We start from the raw sequence: 14,180 nt of genomic DNA on the forward strand, positions 1-14,180 counted from the left end.
GAGTGGCTCCACTTCCCGTGTTCCGTTTCATACTGTTTCTTAGTATTCTCCTTAATTATTTAACCTATACATGCCCATTGTGTGGTTAACGACACTATTGCGGCCCCACAAGGTCAAGATACTATTCTCACTGGGGAGGTCAGAAGAATATGTGCGCTTTGTAAAAATAAAACTGTCAACATGTGCCGCAAATGTAATGTAAATTGGGATGAAAAATGCTTTTCAGAGTTTCACGCTTGATGATATTATGTTTTATGTTTCATGTTTCGTACCTACCTAATATGAGTGCTTTATAGCTCATAACTCGTAACAATAAAGACTGATTATCAAATTCCTAATATTAAACATCTATTCGCGTAAGATATGTATTATTTTGATTATTCCCATTCTACAGTACTAGTGCACATGGAGTCATTGCCGACGCCCTGGCCGGCCGGTGTGGCTGAGCGGTTCTAGGCGCTACAGTCTGGAACCGCGCGACCGCTACGGTCGCAGGTTCGAATCCTGCCTCGGGCATGGATGTGTGTGATGTCCTTAGGTTGGTTAGGTTTAAGTAGTTCTAAGTTCTAGGGGACTGATGACCTCTGAAGTTAAGTCTCATAGTGCTCAGAGCCATTTGAACCAACCGACGCCCTGAAAGAACTATCCTTGCAGAACTAACAGCTGGAAATTACTGTTACAGTTGTTGCCTGTGGTCACTAATAAATGAAATACGTGAAAATTATAAAACTCTGTGTTAAAAAAAATTCTGGGCGTATATGCGTCAAACAATTTGACATACTCCGGACGTTGTCACTAACACTGAACTGTCTCTCTTTCAGATACATCCTCTCATTTAGAGACATTGTTATGCAATGAAAGAGAGTTCCGATCGGTACAAGCAAAAATACTGTCTATGATTTTCTGTATTTCTGTGAAGTCTTCGCGAGGCGATACTTTCCTATAGCTACATTATTGTCAGTGAACAGCCCTAAGCGCAGTTCACCCTATCTGATAAACTGTTTACACAGATGGAGAAAATTATTGTAAATGTTACAAATTCTCAGGTGTTATCAGCCGCCCCAACAAAGAATGTCTCCGTAACAAGAGCAAGGAAAGAATACTAAGAATACTATATTTTGACCACCCATAGACAATAGTTCCGTTAGAGACAGAGCCCGGAATAGACAAGATGGCGCAAGAAATCGGTACTGCCTTTTAAAAGGACCTACCCGAGAATTCATCTTACATGATTTGGGGCGACCAATGAAAGCATAGTTTCAACTCCATGTCTCTCGATAGCGTTTTCAGTGCGTTAACCCTAACCATACCAACTCATTTTGAGTAACATATATTACCAACTTGGAGTACTTTACGCCCACCGTAAAAAATTTTAAATCGGAATTCGTTAATTGTTGCTGGCTTATATTAACAACATACTTTTTAAAGACATACAGATGTGTAAAGAGAATCCAGGAGCTAAAAATAACTTTTACCACACGCTTTGTAATATCAACACACTTTCAGTAACGTGTACTACAAAAGAGGGGCGGGGGAACGAACGTGTGTTCTCTACAACACCCATAAAAAAATTTAAAACACAAATTTTATTTGTAAATTGTTGTTGACTTTTACGCGCAACGTAGTTTTTAAAGAGATACTGATGTGTAAGCACAGTCCAGAACCTGTAAATACTGAATATGACATTCACTGCGAAAAGTCATATTTACTATTAAGGTTAAAATTTTGTGTCAAGTTTAACTAAAAAATTTGAAACATTTGTGGAATCCGGCAGAAGATTTCATTAAAAACAATGTACATTTTTTTTTTTCAAAATGCAGTGTTTGGTGGGGATAAGACTTGAAGATATACTGCTTTCAGTGCTGTATTAAAGATTTCTGTAAGTTATGTATCCTCTTCGCAATTAAAGCTTAGTTTTGTATAGCCAATTTATAAACATGCTGTATTTGTTTCTTGGATTAAAGATGCCTGCTGCTGCCCTCTTTGCCAGCTATCTGACTGCAATAACCTCTTACTGCCTACCCCTGTGCAGTAGAGCCTTTCCGCAATCCGTAAGTCACTCTGCTCCATGTTTGTGATGGTTCAGTGGCAGCAGTGATTTTCCTACACTTAATGGCGCTGGAGACATTCCTGTCCGGCGTCACGTCGTCACCACGTATGACACAATCCAACAGTTAACAACGCGGTGCGTTTCGTCAGCTCATAACGGACACGCACTTTCGCTTTTAATTACTGCTCTTTGTAATTCTGTTGGCGTTAGCTGTTGTTGACGAGCTGTGTATTTCGTCTCTTGTTTTTCTTTTTTTTCTCGGCAGTGTTCCGCAGTGCCACCTAATAAACAAAACAAGAGCGTACTGTGTGACTGGGCAGAAGAGTTTCTAGCAAACAAAACACTACACGTCATTCTCAGTGGAAAGAAGTCTTCATACATAACGGTGACTTCGGGCGTACCCCAAGGGAGTCTTGTAGGTGCACTACTTTTTACTCTAAAACAAAAAATCATTGATGTGAGTGACACAATATGCAAGTAACTAACAAATCACACTCTAAGACAAAAGAAAAAAAAAACAACAACCACGAAGGAATTATACGAGTGAGACGGAAATCAGTAGAAGCTATGTTCATGTATAGACAAACTAACGATTGCACTTGCACAAAAATTTGATAATTTATTCAAGAGAAAGAACCTCACAAATTGAGCAAGTCAACAACTCGTTGGTCCCCCTCTGGCCCTTACACAAGCAGTTATTAGGCTTGGCGTTGATTGATAAGTTGCGTAGTGTTGTCGGATGCCCTTCGTCTTCGCTGGCCCTCGGAGGACAGTTCTACATCTACATCTACGTGATTACTCTGCTATTCACAATGAAGTGCCTGGCAGAGGGTTCAATGAACCACCTTCAAGCTGTCTCTCTACCGTTCCACTCTCGAACGGCACGCGGGAAAAACGAGCACTTAAATTTTTCTGTGCGAGCCCTGATTTCTCTTATTTCATCGTGGTCATAATTTCTCCCTACGTAGGTGGGTGCTAACAGAATGTTTTCGCAATCGGAGGAGAAAACTGGCGATTGAAATTTGATGAGAAGATCCCGTTGCAACGAAAATCGCCTTTGTTTTAATGATTGCCACTCCAGTTCACGTATCATGTCTGTGACACTATCTCCCCTATTTCGCGATAATACAAAACGAGCTGCCCTTCTTTGTACTTTTTCGATGTCATCCGTCAGTCCCATATGATGCGGATCCCACGCCGTACAGCAATACTCCAGAATAGGGTGGACAAGCGTAGTGTAAGCACTCTCTTTCGTAGACCTGTTGCACCTTCTAAGTGTTCTGCCAATGAATCGCAGTCATTGGTTTGCTCTACCCACAATATTATCTATGGGATCGTTCCAATTTAGGTTATCTGTAATTGTAATCCCTAGGTATTTAGTTGAATTTACAGCCCTCCGATTTGTGTTACTTAACGCGAAATCGAAATTTAGCTGATTTCTTTTAGTACTCGTGTGAATAACTTCACATTTTTCCTTATTCAGGGTCAACTGCCACTTTTCGCCCCATACAAATATCTGATCTAAATCATTTTCCAAGTCGTTTTGATCATCTGATGAGTTTACAAGATGGTAAATGACAGCATCATCTGCAAACAATCTAAGACGCCTACTCAATTTGTCTCCTATGTCGTTAATATACATCAGGAACAATAGAGGGCCTATAACACTTCCTTGGGGAACGCCGGATATTACTTCTGTTTTACTCGATGACTTTCCGTCTATTACTACGAACTTTGGCATTTCTGACACGAAATCACAAATCAAGTCGCACAACTGAGGCGATACTCCGTAGACACGCAGTTTGGTTAGAAGACGCTTGTGAGGAACGGTGTCGAAAGCCTTCTGGAAACCTAAAAATATGGAATCAGTTTGACATCCCCTGTCGATAGCACTTATTACTTCATGAGTATAAAGAGCTAGTTGTGTTTCACAAGAACGATATTTTCTGAATCCGTGCTGACTATATGTCAATAAATCGTTTTCTTCGAGGTACTTCATAATGTTCGAATACAGTATATGTTCTAAAACCCTACTCCAAATCGACGTTCAGCGGATTACTCCTACTTCCCTCTTTGGGTATTGGTGTGACTTGAGCAATTTTCCAGTCTTTAGGTACGGATCTTTCTGTGAGCGGGTGGTTGTATATAATTGCTAAATATGGAGCTATTTTATCAGCATACCCTGAGAGGAACCTGATTGGTATACAATCTGGACCGGAGGCTCTGCTCCTATTAAGTGATTGAAGATGCTCTGTTACACCGACGATATCTACTTCTATATTTCTCATCTTGGAAGTTGTTCTTGATTGGAATTCAGGAATATTTACTACGTCTTCTTTGGTGAAGGAGTTTCGGAAAACCGTGTTTAGTAACTCTGTTTTAATGGCACTGTCATCAGCGGGACTCATCACTGAAGACAATTCTGCTCGAGTCAATAAGATCTCAGGCCTTAGACGTGTATGTAGACGCCCCGGACAGGGGATACTTTTGATGACACAGTGTGGGTAGATTTTCTTACCAGATGCCCTGACGAGAACTCATGTTTGCGACGTAGCAAAATCAAGAGACTGGCGGTCGATTGTTATTTGGACTATGCACAACTCTGTTCAGAAAATAAGAACTCGGCGATGTCCTTGTGGTCGAACCGTGCGCGTCTGTTTTCATGCCCATTAGCTAAGATGGCTGAAATAGCAGTTACGGATTTTGTATGATCCTCCGGTCAGATAGCTGGAGCACTGGCAAGTTAATCAAAATTTTAAATAAATACAAATCTAAATTATATGAAGAATAATAAAAGGCAATAGAAGATTATTATCTGCTGATAATAAATTGATGTAGACCACACCACAAGATGTAATATATTCAATCGATCACATGAAATGCACGTTTCACAGTGTGTCAACATTTGGGAGCGATCTAAATTGCTATATTATTCTTAAAAAATCAAGTTCACCAAGATCGCTTCTAAATCGTTTAACTGATTATCGGTTTCGATAGATCTGTGCTGTCATCATCGGATCTTGTAGCATGTTAACAGAAATTCATGATCTTTGCAGATTTACACGGCAGATAGTGATGTTGCGTCATTTTTCTGCCTTTCATTGTGAAGTGACGCCACATCACAACCTGGCTTTTAAGTCTGCAGAGATCACGAATTTCTGTTAATATGTTATAAGACCCTATGATAGCACAGATTTGTAGACAACGGTAATCAATAAAAAGATTTACAGGCGATCTTAGAGAACCTGATTTTTTAAGAATAAGATCAGATGAAATAATTTCTAGAAATGGTTGTCCTACAATAAAACAGTTTAAGAGATACAAGTCGGTATATTCAATTGCAGTTAATATTGCGTAAATTTACGTAATCAGAATGACGGTAGACTCTCCAGAAATCAATAAAGCATCCCTACTACTCCCAGATAACGAAATCCTGTGCTTTGAACTAGGCACAGTAATCCCGAACAGCAAGTAAATTATGTCAAAGTTCCTTAAAGCAAATCGTATGTTGGTCGCTTATAGTTTAAGTTCATACGAACTCACTGAGTCGAAGTCCCACTTGCCTCGTAGTTTTACTAAGTACCAGCAAATTTCGAAGAATTCGCGCTTATTAGCCACTCGTATTCTACCACTTTACCCAAGTAACTACTTTGTAATATCAACTCTCTCCTGTAACACGTCTCGACACGAAGTTCACTGTATCAGATATCCACGCCGTCTTCCCCTCTCTCAGTCTTGATACTCTCTTTGCTTCTCCCAGAAAATCCCACCTTGCTCGCAAGAGCCACTCCACGAACCAAAATGTCCAAGGACCTCACCGCACGCGCCAATAGGAAACATTCGCTCCCATAATTTGGACCACAATTTACATATTAATAAAATTACAGATAAGATGTATGATTGAAAGTAAACAACATTTTCTCCCTCTTATGTAGAGACCAAACACGATGTTGTACACGTAAAACATAGACATAATTAATTAATGTAGTCTAGTGAATACACATTTATAATAAATAATAAAGAATACACGTTAGAACCTATGAGATACAAGTTTGGATTATTCAACTGATGCCTCTTTTCACGCTCAGTCTGTTTATGGAGCTAAACCTTACGGATCATTCATTTTTAAATTAAAAAGGTTTTAATACTGACTAACATAACTTTTAGTTATCTCCGGAAACAGTTAATAACTGAGATGAACGCAATAGCGTCATGTATGGATAGACCTGAGAATTGCTATACTGCTTTGATTTACTGTGTCTGTAGAGAATACTATGATCTGACACATTTACATAAAAAAAGATATAAAACGTAGTAATTCAGTGAATAAAGTATGTATCAATGTGTCACTTTCAGCGATAGTAACTAGAGTCCTGAGCTATCATTCAATACCTTTTTGTTATAAAGATCGCAAGAATTGTTCAGTAGTTTTTAATTAGCAGTGATTATTGCAAGTATATTTGTTGACTGTGTTAAACTAATTTCTACAGTTTTTTATGACATTTATAGTATGAAAGTCTTAATAAATGCGCCTCATTGGCATGTTTGTTTTTAATGTACTGTGAAACATGGAATTGTTATAGAATGACCATTTGTCATTAACGTCCTTCCTCGGTGATCTCTCAAAGTAAACTTTTCCCAGCCAATATTGCCGCCGCTATTTTATTGACTTGTTCCTGTTCTTGTTCTTGTTCTTCTTCTGTTGCCTTTACCCCGTACCTACACGGGGTCGGCGGGGTTATCATCATATTTGGTACTGTTAATGATAGTGGCCGGGTATCCCCTTCACTCCCCTTGTCCGAATGTGTGTACCCCATATGTCTGCCTGTAGTGTTATACATGTGAAAGTGTGAAAACGTTTTCTAAATGTTTGCGAATCGTTTAACTGAGCTGGGACGTGGAACCTCCCCTTCCCGGAAGCTGCGCTGTAACACGGTTACACCTGGTGGGTTCTTATAACCGTGAATTGTCGCTGCAAAATCACAAATTTCCATTGAACTAATTGCTACTGGACACATTACTCATGAACCTAAAACCAGAATTTCACAGCTTTCTTGTATTGACGGTAGATTTTTGCTGGGAGCCGATGTTTTCTTGTCATTTGCATTTACACTTTTTTACTCTTGTTTGCTGTTATCAGTTATTAAACGTAATGAAACTTACACATTTACAAATAGCTATGGTTGTCTCATACTGTCGCTACCTTTAGTGGTTTGAAATTTATTTTACGTTTTTTAACTTTCGAATTAACTTCGCAGTCATAACTATATTGGTAAAAATTCTTAATTTGTGCTTCGAAGGGTAGTTCTGTGGGCAGCTGATTTTTTTTTTAAATCGTTGAAGGCGTTTACAAATTGTTAACATTTAGAATTAGCAGGTATATTCAAGCATTAAATCTTTAATATCTTAAGTACTACTGAATCTGCCGAATGGTCTTTAAGAAGCACTTTCTCGTCTAGTTTTCGCCTTTCATTTGGTGTCATTCCCTATTTTGTAAATGTACTGGTTTGGATTTTATCTGCTAGGTTGACCCGTAAGCCATGGTGAAATGTCTCGAAAACTACACATCGGATCACAAAACGTTATTAATTCCAATTTTTTTTTGTGTCGGAGAGCGTCATCCAACGATACCACACCGGACCCGCCACCCCAGCCGGTGACAGTGGCGGGGGACTTTGAAATCTTCAGTGGGAACCCCCCTTTTTTTATTGCAGATTACGATTCCACTGCAGAATCTACATATGTTTTGTCTGAAGCATTTTCTTCGTTTCGCCACAGACGGTGCTGTAATCGGAGGAACATAAATGGTTACACAATCTTAATTTACGACATGCTCCTCAATGGCCCTGAAATATCCAGTGGCACGTGGAATTACCCAACCCTCCATATTGCGAGGTTAGGACAGGCCAGTATTTCACAACTTCTAATTGGAAACCCCATTCGCAACGTTGTATTCCTCCGATACATCGAACAGGGGACTACTCGATTCGCCAAACTGGCCGCGTAACGAACCACGACAAACCTCAACACGCAGTACTCAGCGACCGGAGCTCACATATCGTGCAGACGTAGAACAGCTAGCGGCTCGAAACACTACTTGTACAGTGTTGATTGCCTGCACACCTACCTATCCTTTGGAGAACAGACGTCCAAGTGGACGATGAATGTTGCAACCACAGAAGAAAAAAGTGAAAATGATCCTGATTTGCGGCGAAGGTAGGAGAAATGTTGAGGTTTGCTGTTGCCTTTCATTAACAAGATTGTGAACGCCTCTGCATCTGATGGCAGCGTAGAGACCGGCGAAAGGAAACGAAGCGAACGTGTTACAGGAGAAACAAACTGCAAATGCAGCCCATTCACAAAACACTACCCAGTTAAGCAAATCGGCGCCATGAAGTTCTTGATGCAATGAACCGTGGTATGGATGATACTTATTACGATGCAGTATTGTACCAATACTACCAACGGACATACAGAAATCGCGGTGTAATGGCCGGGCGTTTAACCGTGGGTTCTGATGCACTGCCGCTAGGTGAACGCTACTCTACGAAAGCTATTTACGAAAACTGCTTTCCAAAAGTGGGACACCACAGTTGGCCATAACGTTTCTGTTCATCGGTGTAGGCGTGCTGCGCAAGTATTCGAGGAACTGATGTGTATGAAGAACTTATGTCCAGTTGAAACACTCATTAGCTGCTAGCTGGGACCCCACATGCCATACTCCTCAGCACAAAAACGCTGCTGTGAATTCAGCTTATCAGCGGAACCTCTTTGAAGTGCCGGAGGGAAGCAACTTGCGAAAAATGCAATCGAGCCACACGTGAAGGAGTGGCAAGTCTCTCTCCACATGTCTGTCTCTATCGACGGGTCAGTGTCCTCAGAGCAAAGGAGGACCGCAATACCCTTAGACGTAGAACCGTCAGGAACTATGAGAAATCCTACTCGAGAAGTTGATGCTGGTTACGGGTACAGGTTAAATAAGGCTAACATTTTTGAAAATGCTGTTGTAAAAACTCAATTATTTTAAAACATTCCATTTCCTCAAGGTAAACTGTTTGGACAAGTAGTAGTAAAATGGTTCAAATGGCTCTGAGCACTATGGGACTTAACATCTATGGTCATCAGTCCCCTAGAACTTAGAACTACTTAAACCTAACTAACCTAAGGACATCACACAACACCCAGTCATCACGAAGGAGTAGTAATAGGCACAAATTGACACTAGTTTCCCCAAACAATCGCACGTGTGTAACATGTTTTCAGATAAATTAATTAAAACTGAGCACCTCGAGAGACACAATAATTATAAAGTTCTTTACTTATCTGATCTGGCTGCAGACTCGTAGTTCACGTTGAAATCTCTTTTCAGTCCCTGGATCGAACTTAGAACTTTCGAACATTCAGGGAATCACGTTGTCTGCGAAATTTTGAAAATCAGAGTTCCAATCGTATATATACACACACATCAAAAAAAGTTTTGCATCACCTTGGTTCCGAAAGTTCCGGAACCTGTACAGAAATTTGCAAATGAAAATGACCCCCATGTTCTTTGACGAGATTTTATTTTCCGATGAGTCTACATTTATAAATCATGGTAGCATTACTGAAGTGTACACAATCCTCACTCGTTACAGGAAGTTGGTCGGTTAACGTACGGTGTGGCACCATGGGGAACAAACTGATGGTCCCTATTTTATCGACTGCATTTTGAGTGGATGCAAATATCTAAACTACCGGTACTACCGCAGACTGTTGCCCTTGACTTTCGAAAACTTAAGTTCGGATAACATTTCTAATTGTTTCAATTAATACTGTAAATGATATTACTGCAGGCGGAGCGCCTTGAGGTAGAAGTTGGTGTCAGCATGACGACTGCCAAGCGCATTACACAACTGAAGCACGGTAGGCATTAGACCGTCTTTGCACTTGTAGGTGGATCGGCAGAAGTGGTCGTATTAATTGGCGCACTGGGTCGCCGGATTTATTTTTGTGGCTATTTAAAAGATAAGGTGTACCAGCAAGTGCCAAATGGCCGGAAAGACATGGGAGACCGCATCAGAAACGCCTTTGCTGACATTCCCGCAGATACACTTCTATGGAAATGGAAGAGGATGTAGATGAAGATGAAATGGGCGACACGATACTGCGTGAAGAATTTGACAGAGCACTGAAAGACCTGAGTCGAAACAAGGCCCCGGGAGTAGACAACATTCCATTAGAACTACTGACAGCCTTGGGAGAGCCAGTCCTGATAAAACTCTACCATCTGGTGAGCAAAATGTACGAGACAGGCGAAATACCCTCAGACTTCAAGAACAGTATAATAATTCCAATCCCAAAGAAAGCAGGTGTTGAGAGATGTGAAAATTACCGAACTGTCAGTTTAATAAGTCACGGCTGCAAAATACTAACGCGAATTCTGTACAGACGAATGGAAAAACTGGTAGAAGCCGACCTCGGGGAAGACCAGTTTGGATTCCGTAGAAATATGGGAACACGTGAGGCAATACTGACCCTACGACTTATCTTAGAAGCTAGATTAACAAAAGGCAAACCTACGTTTCTAGCATTTGTAGACTTGGAGAAAGCTTTTGACAATGTTGACTGAAATCATCTATTTCAAATTCTGAAGGTGGCAGGGGTAAAATACAGGGAGCGAAAGGCTATTTACAATTTGTACAGAAACCAGATGGCAGTTGTAAGAGTCGAGGGACATGAAAGGGAAGCAGCGGTTGGGAAGGGAGTGAGACAGGGTTGTAGCCTCTCCCCGATGTTATTCCATCTGTATATTGAGCAAGCAGTAAAGAAAACAAAAGAAAAATTCGGAGTAGGTATTAAAATCCATGGAGAAAAAATAAAAACTTTGAGGTTCGTCGATGACATTGCAATTCTGTCAGAGACAGCAAAGGACCTGGAAGAGCAGTTGAATGGAATGGACAGTGTCTTGAAAGGAGGATATAAAATGAACATCAACAAAAGCAAAACAAGGATAATGGAATGTAGTCTAATTAAGTCGGGTGATGCTGAGGGAATTAGATTAGGAAATGAGACACTTAAAGTAGTAAAGGAGTTTTGCTATTTGGGGAGCAAAGTAACTGATGATGGTCGAAGTAGAGAGGATATAAAATGGCAAGGAAAGCGTTTCTGAAGAAGAGAAATTTGTTAACATCGAGTATAGATTTAAATGTCAGGAAGTCGTTTCTGTAAGTTTTTGTATGGAGTGTAGCCATGTATGGAAGTGAAACATGGACGATAAATAGTTTAGACAAGAAGAGAATAGAAGCCTTTGAAATGTGGTGCTACAGAAGAATGCTGAAGATTAGATGGGTAGACCATGTAACTAATGAGGAAGTATTGAATAGGATTGGGGAGAAGAGGAGTTTGTGGCACAACTCGACAAGAAGAAGGGATCGGTTGGTAAGACATGTTCTGAGGCATCAAGGGATCACCAATTTAGTATTGGAGGGCAGCGTGGAGGGTAAAAATCGTAGAGGGAGACCAAGAGATGAATACACTAAACATATTCAGAAGGATGTAGGCTGCAGTGCGTATTGGGAGATGAAGAAGCTTGCACAGGATAGAGTAGCATGGAGAGCTGCATCAAGCCAGTATCAGGACTGAAGACCACAACAACAACAACACTTCTATACTGTGTACGGTCATTGGAAAAGCGGATGAATTAGTGTACTGAAGTCGGGGGTACTACGTTTGAACACGGGGCGCGTCGAGTAGACCTCTTTTCGACATGTTGGACGAATACAGTGTTGTGAATGGTGTTTCCAATTAGAAGTTATGAAATACTGACCCGTCCTACCCTAGAAGCGTCTAGGTTGGGTCCCGTGTGCCATTGGATATTCAAGGACTATTGAGTAGCATCTCATACATTACAATTGTGCATCAATTTCTATTCCTCTGATTACAGCGCCATCTGTGGGGAAACGAAGGAAATGCTTCATACAAAACGTATGCAGATTTTGCCAAAGAATCGTAATCTGCATTAAAATAAGATTTCGAAATTGCCCTCGGCAACCCACGAACGGAGAGTGGTGAGGGAGTTCTAATGTGGTATCGTTGGATGTCCCCCTCAGAGACAAACAAATTGCAATTGTAACTTTCTTGATCCGATGTGTAGTTTTCGAATATATTTCAATGTCTTCAGTTAGGACGAACACAGGGTGAACATTAATAAAACCGACAAACTGCAGGGGACGGATTTCTGACTGGAAATGGAAGAAAAAAAAGGTGGTATGAACATGGGTCCGTGAATGGACGGTGCGTGTGCAACAACAACAAATCCTCCCGGAACACAGTACAGAGCCGCATCACATCAACGTCACAACATGTTCAAAGTGGCCTCTATGGGAGGCAGTGCACGCTTTCACACGTCGCACTCTCTTCGCACGTTCCGGCCACTCTCCGAACAGTGTCAGAGGCTTGGTCAACAAGCTGTTGAAGGATCAACGCATCAGGAACAGGGTCAGCATACACAACGCTTTTCTAATGACCCCAAAGGTAAAAATCTAAGGGTTTAAGTCCGGTGATCTAACAGACCACGCTACAGGACCTCCGTTTCCTGTCCAACGTCTGTGGAAGATATTAGATGTCGGCGAACTGTAATGCGGAAGTGGGATGGTGCTCCGTCATGTAGAAACTAAATACCTGTCACATTGAGGAAGGCACATTCTGAGGCAGCCGAGGTAAAGTATTCCACAGGAAGTCCAAGTGCGTTCCTCCGTCGAAGTGTTGTGGAATTGTAAATAGTCCAAGCACGTGCTCGCCAAGAATCGCTGCCCACACACTGATGTTGGACCGATGCCGATGAGACGCCTCAATCTTTCCCCCGTGATTGTCTGTAATCCACAAATGATGATTATGCAGATTGATGGCGTCAGTTTTCGTAATGGCTGCTTCGTCGGTTAAGAGCACTGATGGCAGATATTTCATAATTGTAATGGTATGGTGCAAAAACCATCGACAAAAGACCGTCCTGTAGAGGGAAATCCGCTACCGACAATCCTTGCAGGTGATGAGGATAATAGCGGTTGTCATGCAAGAAACTTGTAATCGTACTTTGGCTTACAGCATGTTGGCTGGCCTCTTGTCTGGAGCTTGTACTAGGATTTTTCTCAGTATCCTGTACAACCGAATCCTCCATTTCTGATGTACGCACAGTCCGCCGCCTCGGTGCACATTGGTCTGTCTGAAATGAACAATGATCACACAAACGCCCAAAACGGGCTTGAAATGTCGTGCGATGTGGTTGGTGTCTGTGAGGGTACTCGTTTTGCTATAGCAGTGCTGTCTCTCGACCGTTTCCATCTGCTTGGCCGTACAGAAACATAATATCTTGTTGATCCCGACATGAATACCGGACCATTCTGGTGCTTACAGAACGCTGCGTCAATCACGCAGCCTGCAACACGGAAGGAACTCACGGCACGTGGTCAGAGGAACTTTCAATCGTCAGCGCCTTCTACCGCATCAACGATACATTTCCGACACATGCTGATAGGACCTTTTTTCCCCATTTCCACCCGGGAATCCGTCCCTGCAGGTTCAAAATGGTTCAAATGCCTCTGAGCACTATGGGACTCAACTGCTGAGGTCATTAGTCCCCTAGAACTTAGAACTAGTTAAACCTAACTAACCTAAGGACATCACAAACATCCATGCCCGAGGCAGGATTCGAACCTGCGACCGTAGCGGTCTTGCGGTTCCAGACTGCAGAGCCTTTAACCGCACGGCCACTTCGGCCAGCCCATGCAGGTTGTCGGTTTTATTAATGTACACCTTATATACAGGCAACGGCCTTGCCGCAGTGGATACACCGGTTCCCGTGAGATCACCGAAGTTAAGCGCTGTCGGGCGTGATCGGCACTTAAATGGGTGACCATCCAGGCCGCCATGCGCTGTTGCCATTTTTCGGGATGCACTCAGCCTCGTGATGCCAATTGAGGTGCTACTCGACCGAATAGTAGCGGCTTCGGTCAAGAATACCGTCTTACGACCAGGAGAGCGATGTGCTGACCCCACGCCCCTCCTATCCGCATCCTCCACTGAGGATGGCACGGCGGTCTGATGGTTCCGGTAGGCCACTCGTGGCCTGAAGACGGAGTGAGTACACCTTATA

General features: G+C 41.9%; 1 pseudogene; it reads left to right on the forward strand.

The window, feature by feature from the left end:
- Positions 1 to 13,850: 13,850 nt before the first annotated feature.
- Positions 13,851 to 13,968, forward strand: LOC124712694 (annotated as a pseudogene).
- Positions 13,969 to 14,180: the final 212 nt, after the last annotated feature.

The sequence above is a fragment of the Schistocerca piceifrons genome, chromosome 8 (assembly GCF_021461385.2).
Source record: "Schistocerca piceifrons isolate TAMUIC-IGC-003096 chromosome 8, iqSchPice1.1, whole genome shotgun sequence".
NCBI lineage: Eukaryota > Metazoa > Arthropoda > Insecta > Orthoptera > Acrididae > Schistocerca > Schistocerca piceifrons.